A 19,530-nucleotide genomic window follows, 5' to 3' on the forward strand; every position below is an offset into this window, starting at 1 on the left:
GTTCTTGTATTTTGATTTTGACCAATAGAACATTTAAGTAAATACATTATAATTTTCAAAAATAATCATTTCCCTCTTTTGTTTAATCAGCTACTCAAACAGGTAAAGAGTAATTTTTACAGTTTTTTGAAATCACTTTTGTACTTCCTATTCTTACTAACATGGTATTTATTTATATCATACAAATCAAGAAAAGTTAGTGTCCTTTCAGGCAGCATCTTTCATCACCATATGCAATCCCCCTTCCAAGCAATTTGTAGTTCTTAAGCCTCTTCTATGGAGAAACTCTGGAATCATTATCGTTAACGATAGTATAAATATTTCAAGAATGAAGTAGAATTTAGGGGGCTGGCAAACAATAGCATGGGTAATAGGAGGTATTGTGAGCCCCAGAGCTCTTTCTGTGGACCTTTCCACTCTTCGCATGATGCTCACACAAACAATCTTTTTGCCCTGCAAATGTCTTTTTGCAGTGACTTGGTTTTGCATAATTGTAAGTGATTTGAATCTCAGAAGCAAAAGTTCCAGAGCTATAGTTTTACAGTGATTATTGGAAGAACATTTGGGCACAGCATACCCTGGTAAATTCATGCTCACATGTCCTCTGATTTTTTTTTTAATGTCATTAACCTCATTGCTAATTATAACTACTGTACTTGAAACTCTTATCACTCTAAGTATTGTTATCTGTGTACCATTCCTCACTATTGCTATAATTCCCAAGGGGATTTTACAAAAAAAAAAAATCTCATTTGAGCAGAAGCCATCAGAGCACAAAGCTGAAATAATATTGCATAAAGTAATTAAAAATAAATAAGATAATGCCTTCCGATGTTACAACAGAACCTTATACCCGATCATAAGCATTTCTGTACATGGTCACTGGAGTATAATAACAAAGGACAGATTCTGGATTCATGAGATGGCCTGGTGCCTAACACTTGCTGGATCATATGCTGCTTCTGCCATCAATTTATTTATCTGAAGTTGTCATTTATTCCTTTTCTATTCTCTTTAAGTAGGTGCAACGCCACAGTATTATTAAGGTTAGGAAAAAAATCTGAAATATTGAGAAGAAAAACAAGCATCAAGTTCTAAGCCTCTTCAGGTGCCCACAATTGCAAACATTATTTTTACACGTTTTATGCAATAAATCCCTTGGGAACTACCTTTTCTCCATAAGACGATTTCTCATCTGGCTCTGAGACTCCATGTATGGTCAGATAAAGGTGTGACTGATCTTTTAAAGTCAGAGGATATAACTTAGTATCAGACTCAAGAGAATTTGAATGCAATATACGCTTTCCATTATCTTTTAAGTGAAGGGGCCAGGCAGATTTTCTTGATGATATAAGCTCCCATCAGTAACTAGGCATTCACTCAGCTTCATCTCTCTTACTTGCCTCCCTCTTTTGCTGTTAGAATATTTTGCAATAAAGCTACAATAGCTGAAAGCAAACTGGACATTATTAGAATAGAAAGGGGACTAAAATAAACATTTTGCCTTTCCGAAGAACTGGAGATTCAGATTCTTTTCTCTGGGACTCACCTCAATAAATTCCTATCATCAACCCACTAAACATTTCAGGCCATTCTAACAAAATGCCTCTTTTTTCTTAAAGGGCTGCAATGTGGCCACCAAGAGGAGTGAAGTGTGGTATGTTCCTGTGTGTGTTGGGGAAGGGGCTTGGAGTACATAGAACATTCACTTATCTATTCCAATCATCTATTTCTGGATTCTTTCAGAAAATTAGAACCAACCCTTGATAATAAGGAGTGTCTCAAGGCTCTATTACATAAATAAATCATGTTTTAAAGTGTAGTTTCCAAATATAACTGACTTGAAAGACAAAAATATGAATGAAAAACAAAACCTCCTTGTTGGAATGTGAAAAAGGGAAAATACTTTCAGATACACAGGAAATGCCGTAAAATAGAAATCTTTTTTCCCCCTCTCTGAAGAATCACAATTCTCTAACTGCCTGCAGCTCCTTACAATACTATTAGTCATTACAGAAAGTTTTTATAAATCTTGTTTTAATAAATCTTGTGTGTCACTGTGTTATCTGCCTGCCTCAATGTTTTTCTCCCCTTCCTTCACATTCCAATACACTTGCCTTTTCCATTTTTACACATGCCGACATATTTGAATGGAACATTACTTTCAGTTGAATTTTAAGCAGGAGTTTCCAGTTCTTTAGCCCTGGCATTTGGCCCTCGCAGGCATATTTCCCTGAGGGCCTGTGCTTTTGCCGAATGGGGAGGGGGAGAGTTTCTTCTATAAGGCATCTTTTTCTCTGGGTAGTTCTACTAGGGCACTTTGCCCATTCCTTTAGTCTACAGAGCAGTGAGCTTGGGTAGCTGCCACTGAGGGTTTCTCCCAAAGAGCCATTTTCCCAGAGGAAGCTGAGCCTGGGAAAGAAGCAAGGGTAGGATTCCCTTTAGTTCCTAAGTTGTGAGCTTCTTTCTTATTTTGGTAGAAGAAGAAACACTGCCAACCTACCACCTTCTTCCTTCTTTCTATTCTCTTTCTAAAGCAGTTCTAAATTTAGCAAAAGTTCCCATTTCTAGGCAAGAAAAAAAGGGGGGGGGTGTTCCAACTCCATTAAGAACAAGGGAATGTGTCTGTGATGATTTTACTGTTCCTCTAAAATAATAATTATTTCCTCTCCAAATGCTAACCTGGCATAGGTTTGCAACTGCAGATAACAAGAAGGGGTGAGGGAAGGCATGGGCAAGCATCACTGAATCAGCACATCAACCAATTATCTTTGTTTCTTTATTTTTTGTACATCTCTATGCATTACTAAATTCCTGAAGAGATCCAGGCAGAGAACTCGATGTAGGACATGCAAAATGTTTAAATTCCACTCTTCGTTTCAGAGTCAAATAGGGAGACAAATCTATGGAAATTAATTTTGCAAGTTATAGATGTGAAATGGTATTCTAGGAAATCTGAGTTCAGGAAAAATTATATGGACCTGATACACAAAATGAGAGCAAATATTCTATGAGCCAGTTTTCCTTGAAGATACTGACAAATTCACACAATGCTCGGAAGTTAAATAAGGTACATAAAAAGAAAACTATGTGTAGATATTTTATAAAAGTAATGAGAAAAAGAAGAAGAAGTCTTAAAACCATACAAATAAAAAGATTTCAAAATGTAAAATTAACATTGGAAATCATTTCCCTTACTATATGTTATAAACATAACAGCTATCACATATAATAAAATATAAGACTTCATTTAACCTAACATTTAAAAAGGTAAAATATCTGGATATATACCTTACAAGAAATTTGCAAGACCTATATAAGTAAAATTAAAAAAAAAAACTATAGAAATACACAAAAATGACCTTGCAGAATGGAAAGGAATATTGTAAATGCATCACAACATGGACTATCATGAATATATATGTTCTTTCTAAGTTAACATATAAGTCAAAGTGATCCCAAAAGAATGTCATTAGGTTTGAATTAAAGTTCACATGAAATAATAAATAATCTCCTGGAAAGTATAATGAAAATTCAAGATTTGTACTACTGGTTATTAAAAATTATGATGAGTCTCTATATACAGTGCATTTTTGGTATATAAGAGGAAGCCAACTGAACAAAATACAAAATCCACAAATAAACTTAAATGAATATAAACATTTTATTGTCTTTCTCTTTCCTCTATCTTTGGTTTCTTCTCTGATCACTACATATTTTTTTTTTACTATTCCTAACTTTATTTGCTCTTCTCTCTCTCTCTCTTTTTAAGATTTATTTATTTATTTGAGATATAGAGAAAGTGGGTGTAAGGTGGGGGGAGAAAGGCAGAGGAAGAGAGACTCACAAGCAGACCCTGCACTGAGTGCGGAGCTGGATGCAGGGCTTGATCCCACGACCCAAACCAAGGGTCCAAGACCCAATCAACTGCACCACCTAGGCCCCCTTTATTTGCTCTTCTCTTTATAGTTTCTTAAAGTAGAAGTTGAGGTCATTGATCTGATACATTTCTTCTTTCCCAGTATGAGCATTTTGTGGTAAAAAATTTTACCTAAATATTGCTTTATCAGTGTCTCCTCAATTTTGATATTGTTTTTATTTTCATTCAATTGAAAAGAAGTTATAATTTCCTTGTTGATTTCTTCTTTGATTTATGGATTATTTATTTATTTATTTTTAAAATTTATTTATTTATGAGAGATATATATATAGAGAGAGAGGCAGAGACACAGACATAGGGAGAAGCAGGCTCCATGCACGGAGTCTGATGTGGGACTCCATCCCACGACCCCAGGATCACGCCCTGAGTGAGCTGAAGGCAGGCGCTAAACTGCTGAGCCACCCGGGCACCCCTTATATATGGATTATTTAGAACTGCATTTATTTTCAACTTATTTTGGAAATTTTTCTATCATTGACTTCAAATTTAATTCCACTCTAGCCAGAGAATACACTTCGTATAACTTGAATCCCTTTTAAATATTAAGACTAATTTTATGGTTCTGATATGATTTCTCTGTGTAAATGTTCCCATGGACAAGTTGACAATAGTAGAAAGTCTCTGGTTGTTTAGTGGTGTATTCTATGACTATCGATTAGTGCTGATTGATAGTCCGTGTATCAGTTTTGTAGAGATGGCAAAGCAAAGCACACAACAGGTGCTTAAACAATTAAAATATATTTTCTCACAATTATGAACAAGGTGTCATCAGGATTGTTTTCTTCTGAAGACTCTTTTCTTCTCTTGTAGATGGCTCTCTCCTCCCTGTGCCCTCACAAAGTTTGTTTCTGTGCATGTCTGTGTCCTTATCTCCAGTTTTTATAAAGACACTGGCCATATTGGATTAGGGACAAACTTAATGACCTCATTTTAACTCAATGATCCCTTTAACAAGGTCTCCTAATACAGTTACACTCTGAGGTACTGGGAGTTTGGAGCTCAACATGTAAATTTGGATGATGGGGTGTACAATTCAGCCCTCAGCAATATGAAAAAGTATTTTATACTCATTCTTATTTCTTTCTGCTTATTCTGCTAATTATTGCAAGAAGGGTGTTGAAATCACCAACTGTAATCATGGATTTATCCATTTCTCACTGAAGTGCTATTAGATTTTGCTTCATATATTTTGAGACGTCGTTACTAGGCGTACAGTTATAATTTTTATGTCTTCTTGATGAATTTACCCCTCTATCATTATGAGATGGCCCTTTTCATCCTCGGTAATTCTTTTTTTGCTCTAAAATATGTTTTACTTGATATTAATATAGTTATTCCAGTTTTTTGTTTGTTTTTTGATTAGTGTGGATTTCTTGGAGACAGCATAGAAATTTCCCATACTTTTTACAGATAATGCATCATCATTAAAATTATTTTTGGATTCTAGGACTCAATTATGATTTCTTTGAAGTTTATAATTAATGTTGCACTTCAAATTTTATATACAGGTATATATATATATATGCGTACATACATACACAACACATATGTATACATTAAAATTATATATTACATATGCAAACATTATAAATATTATGTAATATAAAATATTAAGATTTATATTATATACAAAATCAGCTCACTAGTCTTTCCTCTGTTACTTTTAAGTGAGCTGTAGGCCAACCAAGGCCCAATTATGACACTTTTTTTTAAGATTTTATTTATTTATTTATGAGAGACACAGAAAGAGAGGCAGAGACACGGGCAGAGGGAGAAGCAGGCTCCCTGTGGGGAGCCCGATGCAGGACTTGATCCCAGGACCCCAGAATCATGAAGCTGCAGGCAGACGCTCAACCACTAAGCCACCCAGGTGCTCCTAATTATGACATTTTGAAAAAGAAATACTAAATTTTATCTGGGCTAATATGAACATTTGGCTGTCATATGTTAAATTTCCCGTCCCTAGCTAAGAAAGTTCTCCTCATGATATTTTCACTGAGTTCAAGTTAGGAATTATCCTAGTGACATGCTAAAACTTTGTTGTTGAATATAAACATAATTAGGAAATTTTTCAGAATGTAGAATGCGATTCTGCTGTATTAATTCAAATCATATTTGCAAGTGGTGACGACAAAGCTTTTGCCACTAAGATTTTTTTTAGATTCATAATATATATTTAAAATTACAATCATATCAGCAATTATTTTAAAGTATTATTTTAGTAAATATTAATAATTATTTGGTTATTACTCTACCTATCTGGTTTAATTACGCACTATTATTAAAAACTAATATTATTTTCCAGAGTCTCTTTTAAAGTAACCTTTTATACCAAAGCACATTAGAGATACAGAAATTACACTCATTGACTGCATGAATGGTTAATGAATTTTCTCAAATGAGCACACTTGTATAATCACCAGCTTCATCAAGAAGACAGCATTACCAGCACCTAGAATCTTCTTATGACCCATCTCAACCCTATGCTTTCCTGAATCACTTCTCTACATATTAATTTTATCCTTTTTAGAAATATTTACAAATGAGACCCAATAGTATGTTTATTTCATGTCTGGATTCCTTTGCTCAAAATTTTGGTCTGAGAGTCACACATATTGTTAAATACCCTTGTAGTTTATTCATTTTCATTGCTGCATAGCATTTTTTATATGAATACATAACAATGCATTCATTCATGCTACTATTGGTGGGCATTTAAATTGTTTCCAAATTTTGGCCATTCTGTATCATGCAGGTAGAAACATCCTTGTATATGTTTTGTTAGAGCACCCACCACATGCAGATGTATTCCTAGGGGTGGAATTACTGTACATAGGGAATGTGTAAAATCAATTAGTAGATAATGTTTCTATGGAATGTTACCCCAACTAATGAATGTTACCCCAACCAGTAGCGTGAGAGATACAATTGCTGCAAATATTGACCCAAGCCATGGATAATGGATTCCTTTTCATTTTAACCATTTTGGTCACTGTGTGTTGATACTTCATTATGTTTTTATTTTTAAATTTCTGTGATGAGTCAGAAGTTGAGAACTTTAAAAAATATTCTTTGATCATTAGGAAATTATTTTATTTGAAGTACTCATTTAAAGTTTCTTTTAGTTTAAACTCCATTATTTTTCTGTTGTGCTGTTTATCTGTCTCTAACTGATTTTTAGGAAATCTTTATATGTTTCTTTTCATTTTTATATATTGTAAATCTCTTCTTCCTCATTGTAGCTTGACTTTCCCTCTGCAATTGAGAATTCTTAATGTTGTTTGTACACGTTTTTTCCTTTGTGGTTAGTGACACCTGTGTCCTTTTTTTTTTTTTTAAGATTGTATTTATTCATTCATGAGAGACACAGAAAGAGAGGCAGAGACACAGGCAGAGGGAGAAGCAGGCTCCATGCAAGGAGCCCGATATGGGACTCGATCCCGGATCACTCCCCGAGCCAAAGGCAGATTGCCCAACTGCTAAGCCACTCAGGCATCCCTATCTGTGTCCTTTTTAAGAATTCTTTCTCCAAAGTAGAAGCCATAATTTTCTTCTGTGTACTTTCAGACACTTTATTAGTTTATGTTTTATGTTTGGATTTTATATTAGTTTGTTGGGGCTGCCATAACAAAGTATCATAAACTGGATGGCTTAAACACAGAAATTTATTGTCTTCCATTTCTGGAGGCTAAAAGTCAGAGATCAAGATGTCTGCAAGATTAGTTCCTTCTTAAGTCTGTTAGGAAAAATCCATTCCAGGCCTTTTTCTATAGCTTCTGATGGTTTCCTGGCAATCTTTGACATTCCTCAGCATGTAGAAGCATTTCACTCACATTTGTCTTCATCTTTACATGGTGTTTTTCCTGTGTGCAGATTCATATCTAAGTATCATCTTTTTATAAGGACAACAGTGGTATTGGATTAGGGGCCACCTTACTCCGGTATGACCTCATCTGAACTAATTACATCTGCAATATCTCTATTTTGAAACAAGGTCAAATTCTTCTAAGGTACTAGGAGTTAGGACTTTAACAATTTTGAGAGGATACAATTCAACTCATAACAGATTTAAGGTCCATCTACACTTCCTTTTGGTGAATGGTGTAAGGTATTACTTTTTTTTCCCCTGTGGATTATCTGACAAACCAACACCATTCACCATTAAGACTTCTTTTCTACTGTTTTTCTTGTCACTGACAACTTATCCATAAGTTAAAAGTTTGTATATGACTGGGTTTGTTTCTGGAGACTGTTTCTTACATCAATGGCACATTTGTCTACTATTGTACTAACAGCAGTCTGTCTTAACAATTTAAACTTCTCATTTGTATAAAGCCTCTCACTTTGTTCCTTCTCAGTATTTTCTTAGATATTTTTGTTCCTGTGTGCTTTGTGTTCCAAATTCAATTCATCAATGTCCACCCTAAAAAAAAAAAAAAAAGACTTTAAAATTTTTTATTGTGTTTGAAATGAATACATAGGTCAATTTGGAGAATATCTTTAAAATACTGTGTTCCAATGATCCTTGAACAAGTTATAGCCCCCATTTACTTACCTTCTTTAAATTCTCTGAAAAAAAAATATATTCAATTTCTTCCTAGGTGTTTAACGTTTTTATGCTTTAGAAATAATGTGAGAATTTTCATTTTCTAATTTTTTTGCTGGCATATATAATTGTAGGTGTTGTGTTGACCTTAATCCAGCTGCTATTTAAATTCACTTATTGACCTTAATAATTTATCTGTAAATTATTTTTACACACACACACATAAGTTTGTTACACACAAATTTGCACAATTATGTCATCTGCAAAAAAAAGCCAGTTTGATTTTTTCCTTTCAATTTCTTACACATCTTAATTGCTTCTCTTGCTTATTACACTGGCTAGGCCTCTAGTAAAATGACGAAGAGCAGTGATAACAGCATCCCTGTCTCATTTCCAATTTCAGGACAAATATCTTTGATTAATCATTATTATGGATGTTTGTAGTTTTTTTTATAGATAATATTTACTTATCCCTAGCTATTTGTATTAGTTTTCTCTTGTAGCATAATGAATTACCACAAACTTAGTGGCTTAAAATAACATCGATTTGTTAGCTAACAGTTCTATAGGTCAGAAGTCCCTGAGTTTTCTGCTAAGGTTATCACAAAGTTAAAATCAAGGTGTTACCTGAGCTGAATTCCCATCTGGAAGCTCTTAGAAAAAATCTGCTCCAAAGCCCACTCTTGTGGTTGTAGAATCCAGTGCCTGCCTGCTATCAGCTAAGGCAACTCCCTGAGAGGCTACCTGCATTTCTACCCCCATTGCCCCCTCCATCTGTAAGCAGGCAGCCACCTAGCATCTCTCATCCTTGTATTTTGACTCCAACTTCACCAGTCTCTGACCTCTAAACTCAGATTTAAAAGGTTCATGTGATTTGGCAAGGACTATACAGTTAATCTCTCCGTTTTAGGGTCAACTGACTTGTGACATTGATAATAACTGCAAAATCCCTCTTGCCCCATAAAGTAACAAAATCATGGGAGTAATATCTCATCATATTCACAGACTTACTTCACATTCTACAGGAAGAGATTACAGAAAGATAAGAATCATTTCAGAATTTTGCCTTAATTTTCTCAAGTGCTTAATATGTCTAAGGACATGATCATATTATTTTTTTTAACCTTTCTTGTGGTGAGTTACACAGAATTTTTTTTAATCGATTAAGCCAAATTGGCATTCCTACAATACACACACCTCACTTGAGATTAATTATATTTTTTGTATTCTGATAGATTTAAATTCATAAGATATTTTGAATTTTTCTCATCTCATGAACATAGTAATATTCTTCTCTTATTATAATTTGTCATGTTTTGATATCAATAATACCAATATACTGGCTTCATAGCATGTTTTGAGACACTTTCTGCTTTTTCTAACCCTAAGACATTTTGTATAAGATTGATGATATTTCTTTTATGATTTTTTTTTTGGAATTAACCAATGAAGTGCTCTTTTATAATGAGAATAATTTCTTAAATAGATATATTATTACTCAGATCTTCTACTTTTTCTTGTGTTTTTTCAGAAAGTGTTCATTTTATCTGATTTTTCAAATTATTATCATTAAGTTGTTTATAGCATCCTTATGTTATCTATATAATGTTTATAGAGTCTATCAAAATGCCCCATTTTTCATCTTGATCTTTGTGTCTTGTTCCTCTTTCTTTTTATCAGATAAAAAACAAGTTTTGGCTTTTTTCATTTGCTCCATAATGTTTATTTTATTTTATTTTTTATTAATTTCTTCTTTTGTTATTTTCTTCTTTTTACTTAAAAAAAATAATTTTCTGTTCTGTCTCTAACTACTGACATGTATTTTAAGATCATAGTTTTTAGGCACACACAGAACATTTTAAAATAAGAATCACAGGACACCTGAGTGGCTCAGTCAGATAAGTGTCTGCCTTCAGCTCAGGTCATGATCCCAGGGTCCTAGGATGGAGCCCCACTGTAAGGCTCCCTGCTCAGAGGGGAGCCTGCTTGTGGCTCTGCCTCTGCTGCTCCCCATGCTGGTGCTCTCATACATACATACATACATACATATATATCTTTTAAGAATAAAATAAAAAGAATCACAATCATTATCAAGTTTCAGAAAAAGTGATGTAAATCTGAAGCTTGAATTCTTTTGGTGGATGCTCCAGTCTTGTGCATCCCATTCTGTGCTCTGGCTTTGCCCTTCAGTGCCCCCTTTCAGATCTTCCTTGTATCCACCCTGACCATAAATCTTATTCCATTCTTGTGCTTAAACCAAACTCATGGACTGTTAGCCTGGGTCTGGATCCTAGACTCTTCAGTAAAAGTCTATTTCAGACTCTTTGACTTACATTTATTCTTTATATTTCTAATCAAGTTTTATAGATTTTCTCCTTCAAATTAAATCTTGTTCCCATTACTATAACTCCAATCTTGAATTTCTCATTCTATGACAATTTCTTCTGATTCAGCAAATTGCACTTTCTCTAGATCATATTATTAATTCACCTGCCTCAACCACCACTTTTATCCTATGTGTTTGGTTAGAACAATGAAATTAATCTATGCTCATTCTTGTTTCCAGTAATTTTTGCTTTTCTCATTCCTAATGTGAATTTTCCTCATTTCTCTCATGAGATCTATTTCTTTAATAGAATGATTTCTAACTACTCCATCCTTGTGAATCTATGTTGATTGCTTTCTTTGTGAAGGGGGGGGTCATATATTTTATTTTAGTTTCCCTTCAGAGTCAAGTAAAACTAAACATATAGACAACAAAATATATTTATTGATTGCTTTTAAAAATCAGCATATTAATTATGTTAGTTAAGCTGCCAGGTGGATAATCAGGATAATAGAATTTCTAATTTGAAAATCAAAAGTTATAGAGGAGTGTTGGCTTTAAAATGAAACCTTTAGAGAAACTGAAAAATTTTCAAAATTTCAGAAAGTTCTAGATTTAATTAGATTTACTATAAGCGAATCGTTTAAGTTTGGATTCATCATGTGGCAGTGGAGTGGAGGAGTAGGTATAAAAGGTCAAGTTTTTAGCCCTTCTCTACTTCACCTTCTTAAGAATCAGAAGCTCTAAGGAGCAAGCAATTAGTCATTGCAAAAATTCAAAGTGACAATTGACTATACTTTTTTCAGTACAAGATTAAAAGATATCCAGAGAGCCTCTTTCCCTTATTTTAGATGAAAGGGAAACTATGGCTTTGGTCCCCATTCAGATTATCCACTTTCTGTAAGAACAGTTTGAATATCTTCAGCTTTGAGGTTTTCTTCCTTTGCTTTTGAGGTCAAAGGAAGAAGATACATGTCTTCTCATTTGGGAATAATCTAAATATAGAGGACTCAAATATTATCTTGATTTGAGCGTCTGTGTTATATTTACTGACAACTGGATGGTTATTTTAACTTACAAAAAGATTACAAAAAAATAGTTTTAAGAGGAGTCTAAAGCTCTTTCATTATTAATGAAATAATGTTTAAGTTGATCAGTAAACTATTTTAAAAAAAAGTTTTCCAAGGAAGAGCAACTGTTCTTAACATTAGCAAATATTCATATATTTTTATTGGCAGTTATTTGGATGTTTTCCCACTTTGGGTGTGATTTCAGTATGCATAATGAATGCATTGTATATGAAATAGAGTTTTGAAGTGAAGTGTTAGGAATAAATGATTATTAAATGCCTAAGGGTGAAGAGGCAACAAACAGTATATTTCTAAGACATGAGGGAAAGATTGCATATGTAACAGGAAAAACACTGGACTGTGAGTTGGGATATCTGGATTAAAGAGGTAATGTAACACTGAACAATGAGCGGTGATATCGAAGGCACACACACCTGGATTTGAAGGCTGGCTACGCTATATACAAGCTAACTGAGATTAGGAAAGTCAATCAAAACTGGATCTCAGTTTGTTCATATAGAATATGTCAATAATATTACCCAACCCATAGTGCAGATGTCACTTTAAAAATCAATGTTTATTACTCTTTGTTTTTTTCTCAGTTCCATAACTTCCTCAGTAGATTGTAGAGGTTTTAAGATCTCGATGTACTAAATAGAGCCATGGAAAGTTAAAGAAGGGGTTTCTAAGCTGAAAGTGATCAGAAGTAAATGAAAAGTAAGGGATGAAATCCCAAGCTGAGACTGATGCAATTAGGGAAATGAACTAAGGAAAACAGCAAAGTGCAAGTTCAAGATAGACTGGAATGCAGGGAAATGGATGTTAGCCAAATTTATACCAAGGAAAAAAAATGAATGGTGAGATGAATGTGTGAATGATGAAAAGCAGACTGCATCCAGAAAAACAGAGTAACTAACTAGCTAAGAATAATTTTATGGATCCTACCACTTGTTGAATTTGATGGGACACGTTGGGATTTTAATGGGCCACTCCCATTGCAGTTATTCCTGAAGGCAGTATTGCTGTACCAGATATTTGGTTAGTTCCTCTGTAGAACTGTTTTATTTCTTTATTCATTTATTCCCTAAATATTTTTTGAGTGCTTACTTTGTGCCGGGCACTGCAGCCTTAAATAATCTCTGCCCTCATACTGTCAGACAATAAACATAATCAATATGTAAACTATTTATGTAATTTAGAAGATGACTTGATTTGGTCTTTGGAGAAGAATAAGCCAAGGGTGCATCAAAAGGACTGCAACTGTAAATAAGTTGGTCAAGGTTGTTCTCACTAAGAAGGTAGGCAGGATTTTAAAGTAGACAAAGGAGATTGTCATGCAGATGTATAGAAGATGAGTCCACACAGAAAAATTAAGAAAATAGGTAGAAGAGATAAGGTCAGAGAAATACTAACCTAGTAAATAGTGTAGTACCCCACATGCCATTGTAAGGATTTGCCATTCATTTTGAATGAGATAAGAAAAACACTGAAGGATTCTGAGCAGAGGAGAGCAGAATATGATAAATGTTTTAAAAAGATTACTTTGAATGCTATGTTTAGAATAGATTCCAGATGGGAGAAAGGATAGACACAGAGACCACTTAAGATACTACTGCAATAATCCACGGAAGAGATAATGTGGTTCGGTCCAAAATGATAGGAGTGAGGTGCTGACAAAGGATCATTATATGAATGCATTTTGAATGTAAAACCCATAGGTATTCTTAACAGACTGGATGTGGTACGTGAGAGAATAATATGAATCAATGATGACTCTTAGGTTTTCTGGGCTGGGCAGTGGGAAGGATGGAATTGATTTTAAGTGAGATGTGAAAGTCTACAGGTAGAACAGGTTTGAGAATTAGGATCAGGAGTTCAGTTTTGGAGATGTTAAATCTGAGATTCAAATTGAGACACACTAAATACCCTGTGGTGATACTGAGTTGGCAGTTGAGTATACAAGTCTGGAGATCAGAATGTCTGGGATAGAGACAAATTTGGGCATTATAAGCCTTAAATAATATCAACAAAAGGGTGAGTATAATTACAGAAGAGATCTAGCACTAAGCCAAGGGGCACTTCTGTGTTAAGAGGTTGGGAAGAAAGTAAGAACCAGACAACAAGGCAGGAAAGGGTATTAGTAAGGTTAGGTAGGAGGAAAATCCAGCAATTGTGGGGTCCTGGAATCCAGGTGAAAAATGAGTTGCCAGAAGTAGAGAGTAATCAACTGTACCAAATATTGCAGATAGGGTATAAATATGAGAAGTGAAAATTGACCAGTCGATTTAGTAAATTAGTGGTCGTAGGTGATCCACAGTGGTAGTTTTAATGAAGTTTTGTAGGCAAAAGTCTGATTATAGTTGTACCTGCCTTTTTGTCTTCAGGGAGTTGGATTAAATCTAAGTTAAGGGAGAGACTGAGGTGAAAAATGTTTATTTCCTTTGAAAGTTGTTAGTTATAAAGGGATGGCATTTTGCTGTCATTTCTGATCTTTGAATGTAGTTTTCAAATAGCTACCTATTACAACCACAAGTTTCTGAAGGAAATATGCAAATGTGATTCTTTAGGAAAAAAAATAAAACCTGTTTATTACCACAGATGTTGTGTTTTATTTTTGTTTGTTTGTTTGTTGACTCCCTCTCCAAAGGAATCTTTTGGTGATCTAGGAAGGATCCTTGGAGATATAAGCAAAATACTTGCCTCCGCTAAATCAAATCCTTTACAAATGTAAGGAAAGCAGCCTCTTTTGCTATTTTGTAGTTGGCTTAATAAAAACAGTGGCAGTAGGTAATACTAAGAAAAGCATAGAAAAGAAAATTGGTGGAAAATTGAATCTCTCCCTATGTCATAGAAGTCTATGTAAGTTTATTTATCCTGTTGCCTATCCTGACTCCTATCAAGTTTTATTAGTTTTTTGGGTTTTTTGGGGGGGTTTGGTGGTTTTTTTGGGGGTGGTTTTTTGGTGTGTTTGGTTTCTTTTTGTTTTTGTTTTTTTTTTATGGGAAGTGGGATGGAGAAGGATGTTTCCTCTAGAAGAAAGGCGATTTAAGACCTCATCCAATTGCATCAAACCACTAAGGAGCTAAAAGGCTTAAGATATTAGCCCCAAAGTCCAGAATTTCAAAGAGGCTGGATTCTATGAAAAAACACTCACCAGCACATCTCTATGGGAGCATGAGGTTTTAAAATGACACTTAAGCTTCAATTTCTAGCAATATAATTCAGTAAATGTCCTTGGTTATGACTATGCATTTCAATCTTATTACTTCTTGGGACCTGGAATGGGGGTTACAGTGCTCAACAAATGCATATGAATTAAGGAAATCTTACTAATGGTTTTTACCTGTAGTTCAGAGGTAACCCCAATCTTTTCTCATTTGCCCCTCTTTCCCTTTCCATCATTCTAATCCCTCCCCATCAACCCCCAACCTGGTTTTCTCCCAGGTCCATTCAGTTTCAGATTGCTTCATTTCTCAGCCCTTTTCTTCCTCTTGAAATCCCAATGGAATCATAACCAGCCCCTCTGTTTTCCCATTTCCCCAAATGCTAAGGTCTCATATGTTCCTTACAAGTCTCTACTTGTATAATAGGCACAAATACACTTAGGGTTCCTGTTCTCATCCTTAAAAGATCAATCAGGTAGTGGATATCTTTAGTTTTTGGTTTTTGGTTTGGCTTTTTTTCCCTTTTCTTTAGGATGACAGAATGAGTTAGTCAGAAGAATAATTATAGACCTAGTAGGCTTTATGCTAAAGATCTGTTACTGAAAAACTGGGCACAGGCAACATTTTGGTAAATCGAATAACATTTTCTATTAATACTTATAGTAAAACTTTTGGCCTGATTAGAATGTCTCTTAATTTGACAATAATTTACTAGTGAAGTATTAGCAGTGACATTCAATTCACTGAATCATGGAATCTTGATAATACAAGGATGCATATGTGTCATTAAATTAATGTCATTCATTTAACTATTGAGGAAAAACAAGGGTCATAGGTAGGTCATAGGTGAAAATGACTGTCACAGATTACTTAACCATCTGACATTTCCCAGTGGCTGATGCTGTCTTCTCCCCGAGGCCTAGGTATTCCAGCCCTTGTCCAGGCATATAGAAATCAAAGTAGTTTACCTCACCAAGGAATGCTTAACACTTTCAAGCATTTAATTCATTTCATTACAATTGGTTTTAATCATTTTTCTTCCAGGACATACCTTTCATGAGCATTTTTTTATGTATTGTCAGTGGGAGTGATGACCTTATTTTAGAAAAGCAGTGCTGGGGACTTGAAAGAGATTATCCGTGTGCTGCTTCTTCCAGAGTATAAGCTAGAAACTAAGTTGACCTAGCAGTACTTCTCTAGTTTCAGCAAATAAGAGGTTTCTTTTTCTCTTCTGTGCCTGCTTGAATTACAAACAACTCCTTGAAGCATCTGTTTTCACTAAATTTGACAGCCAGAAAGGAAAGTTCACAATTTCAGCAGCTGTTATTTGTTTTTTTTCTTTACTGAGATGAGCAGCAAGACCACAGTGTCTAGAGATTTGTTTGATTACTCAGCAGGACAGTAGAACCTAAAGCAGAAAGATAATAGAAAACATGAAAAGACAGGGGAAAACATGACATGAGCAAGCATCAAAAAGGCATAGTTTGATAAGCAGGATCACCAAATAAAGTCTGCTCTGGCAGCATGGTGACCAGAGAGAATGCTACAGATGCAAAATAGCTCAAGTAAAGGCCTGATTCAAGGGCACACATTAATGTGGACAGTATGTAAATTGAGTCATCTGTTTATACTACACATCATTCTTTCCAAAGTGAAATTTTCATGATTGGAAGTTAGGTGACAAACATTATAACTCATAATGCCCTCTTTTTTAAAAGCAACCATAAATAAATTACAAAGTAGGAAAGTGTTTTCTAATGGCTTCTAGACAGAATATAGGCTGCCTGTGTCAACAAGTTGTGAGGAGACAAATTTGGACACCAGGATGTGAAGAACCCATCCAGAGTCAGAGAATAAAAGTACAAAGTCAAACTGAAGTCTCAAGAAAGATACGAAGAAAAGCAAGATCCCAAAGTCACCATCAAGAGAATGAGTCCACTAGAAAAAAACAGAACTCCAAGCTACTAGGCTTTACCAGAAGAAAATACATTCAAGAACATTCAGGAAAGTGTGAGGAGCTAATGGCTTATTTCTCAGGAATAGAGAGCCTGAGCATGGAATACAAAATTTGTTTCTGTGCAGCAACGCATCACATTAGACAGGGACAAGGAAGATACCTCTGTCCAGGTTACAAAGGAAATTTGAAGAACACAAGATGGAAAAAGGAGATCCAATATTCAAAGTGGAAAAGTTATGAGAAAAAAAATTCTCTTCTGAAGATGTTACAGAAAATGTTGAGATATATCTCAGGAGCAATAATATTATTAAAAATTATGGTTAATATAAAGAATCCTATTTCCAAACAAGAATAAACAAAACAACTGATGGCTGTTTGCCAACTACAGAAGTAGAAAATGCTGAACCAGAGTTTAAAAAGATTGAAAAAGTATCTTTTTCTCATCAACTAACATTGTGAAGATATAAAAACAAAGCATATCCTGCATGATCCTTGTAAATGGAAATTTAATTTTAGCTAATTGGAATTTTTTTCAACTATCTTTTTATTCAACATTTAAAACAAAGTATTTTCTTTTAAAAGAAGAAATCTTTATCTTCAGTGTGGGTCACAATGACCTTAAATTATTTATTCGTTGGAGAACAAAAGAGTGTTCAATGCCATGTATGGAAATTTGTAGAACTTTGCTGATATTTTATAGTTAGGAGGACTTGATAACTGAGTTCTTAAAACTGAGAGTAGTTTTAAAATGGAGTTTTTGGTAACAAGAACTGTGCTGTGCATATTTAGAGGAGGAAAGAAATACGGCCAACAATTAGATTTTGTTTACTTGACATAATTCAATTTATTGGTAAATTAGACTGTTAAACTGAGAGAAACATTTTTCTTTCCTCCTTAAATTTTGATTATTTTAATTAAATGCAAAATTATTATTCAAAGATCATCTGCTTTTATAGGAACCAAAATAGAAGTGACTTTTTTAATTAATAAAAAAATAAGAGAACTGTGGTGTTGATGAAATAAATGAGTGAATAGAAAGTCTAATAGAATTGACATTGTGTAGACAGGTATGTTTCAATTCACAAAGACATGTTTCAAGACAGAATAATGGATGTTACTTTAGCAATAAAACATATGTCAAAATCCGTGTAGGATAACTTGGTATCTAGGAGATACTTCAAGTCAAATTCTGGGAAAGGTATGCTCCACACAGTGGCAGATATAAAATATTTTTAAACATAAATTTTACAAAATGTCCAACTGGTGGAGTGTCTTGCAGAAAAGAGGAAGTCAAGGAACTTACAATCATTTCAAAATAACTTTGCATGATATACTACTTACAAATATACAAGTTTTGTATTTTGATTTTAGAAGAGTTAACAGTATACATATTTTTTCTATCTCTAGTATGTATATATTATATATAGTATATGTTATCTATAGTACTTATATTATATATGTATGTTTATATGCCAATTTGAATCGTAATTTGTTCTGATAGTGAGATTATAGTTAATTTTTTTCTTTGTGTTACTTTTTATTTCTATTTTTTCCCTAAACCATTCTTGCTTTTTTTTTTTTTTTTTTTTTCTGTTAAAAGTCTGACATTATTTTTTTTAAACCTATTTGGTCTATTTAGACCTGAAAAACTAGAGTCATTATTGGAACACATTATCTCAAAAGTCACTGGTTAAATCTTTACCATGATTTTAGTTTAGTTTATTCTGAAATAACAATAATCTTGAAAGATCAGTGGCTTAAAACACAAAATGTTTATTTCTTGCTTATAAAAAGACTATTATTCCAGGGTGAGAGGCATTATCCACTATCCACTTGCCTAAAGTGATAGCACACAGTAGAGACTCAATAAATCTTTATTGAGTAAATAAAACATACACATGTATGCATGCACACCCCTCTATTCCACAACACACACACACACACACACACACACACAGATGACGACCTTCATCCTAGGTGATTGACTCAGCATCCTAGGATGCTAGATTTTATCTCCATATAAACCTGCTGCTCCATTCACTATAAACTGGAAGAACCATGGAGAATTGTGTATTGGTTCTGTAAATCTTCCACATAGAAGTAGCACTTAGAACTTATGCCTGTGTATCATTACTCAAAGTCAGGTGCAAAGCAAATTTAAAGAGCATGTGCCCAGGAGGAGAAGACAATCAGAATTCTTGTGGGAACATTAGAAATTTTTACCACAATAAAAATCTATAAATTTAAATAATAGTTTTAATGAACATCAATATTGAAGTTTAGTGGCCTAATGAGAAATGCCATTTAAAAATTAATTTTGCCAGTTATGGGGATGGGGTAACATATAACCAATCAATAATTATATAAATAGTAGAGGTAACTCACTCATCAAAAGAAAGTCAATGCTATGTTGAAGAATACAAATAAAATAAATTATCTTAATAATCTTTTTTTTTAAATAAGAGAGATCAGAAGAGAAATGATTCCTTCAAAACTTTTTGAGATTACTCAAGTTCATGTATAATGT

General features: G+C 34.0%; 2 long non-coding RNA genes across 3 annotated transcripts in view; one reads left to right on the forward strand and one right to left on the reverse strand.

Moving 5' to 3' along the window:
- Positions 1-2,330: 2,330 nt before the first annotated feature.
- Positions 2,331-19,530, forward strand: part of LOC144305345 (uncharacterized) — a 32,132-nt gene continuing 14,932 nt past the window's right edge. Inside the window, exon 1 of the long non-coding RNA XR_013372386.1 lies at positions 2,331-2,429. This is a non-coding gene — a long non-coding RNA (uncharacterized LOC144305345). The remainder of the gene's footprint in view (positions 2,430-19,530) is intronic.
- Positions 7,415-19,530, reverse strand: part of LOC144305344 (uncharacterized) — a 95,290-nt gene continuing 83,174 nt past the window's right edge. The window contains exons 3-4 of one of the 2 annotated variants that reach the window (XR_013372384.1): positions 8,284-8,363; positions 7,415-7,803 (exon numbers count right to left, since the gene is read on the reverse strand). This is a non-coding gene — a long non-coding RNA (uncharacterized LOC144305344). Of the gene's footprint in view, positions 7,804-8,282; positions 8,364-19,530 lie in introns of those variants that run through there. The other variant, XR_013372383.1, reaches the window with a different exon arrangement.

The sequence above is a fragment of the Canis aureus genome, chromosome 35 (assembly GCF_053574225.1).
Source record: "Canis aureus isolate CA01 chromosome 35, VMU_Caureus_v.1.0, whole genome shotgun sequence".
NCBI classification, from domain to species: Eukaryota; Metazoa; Chordata; class Mammalia; order Carnivora; family Canidae; genus Canis; species Canis aureus.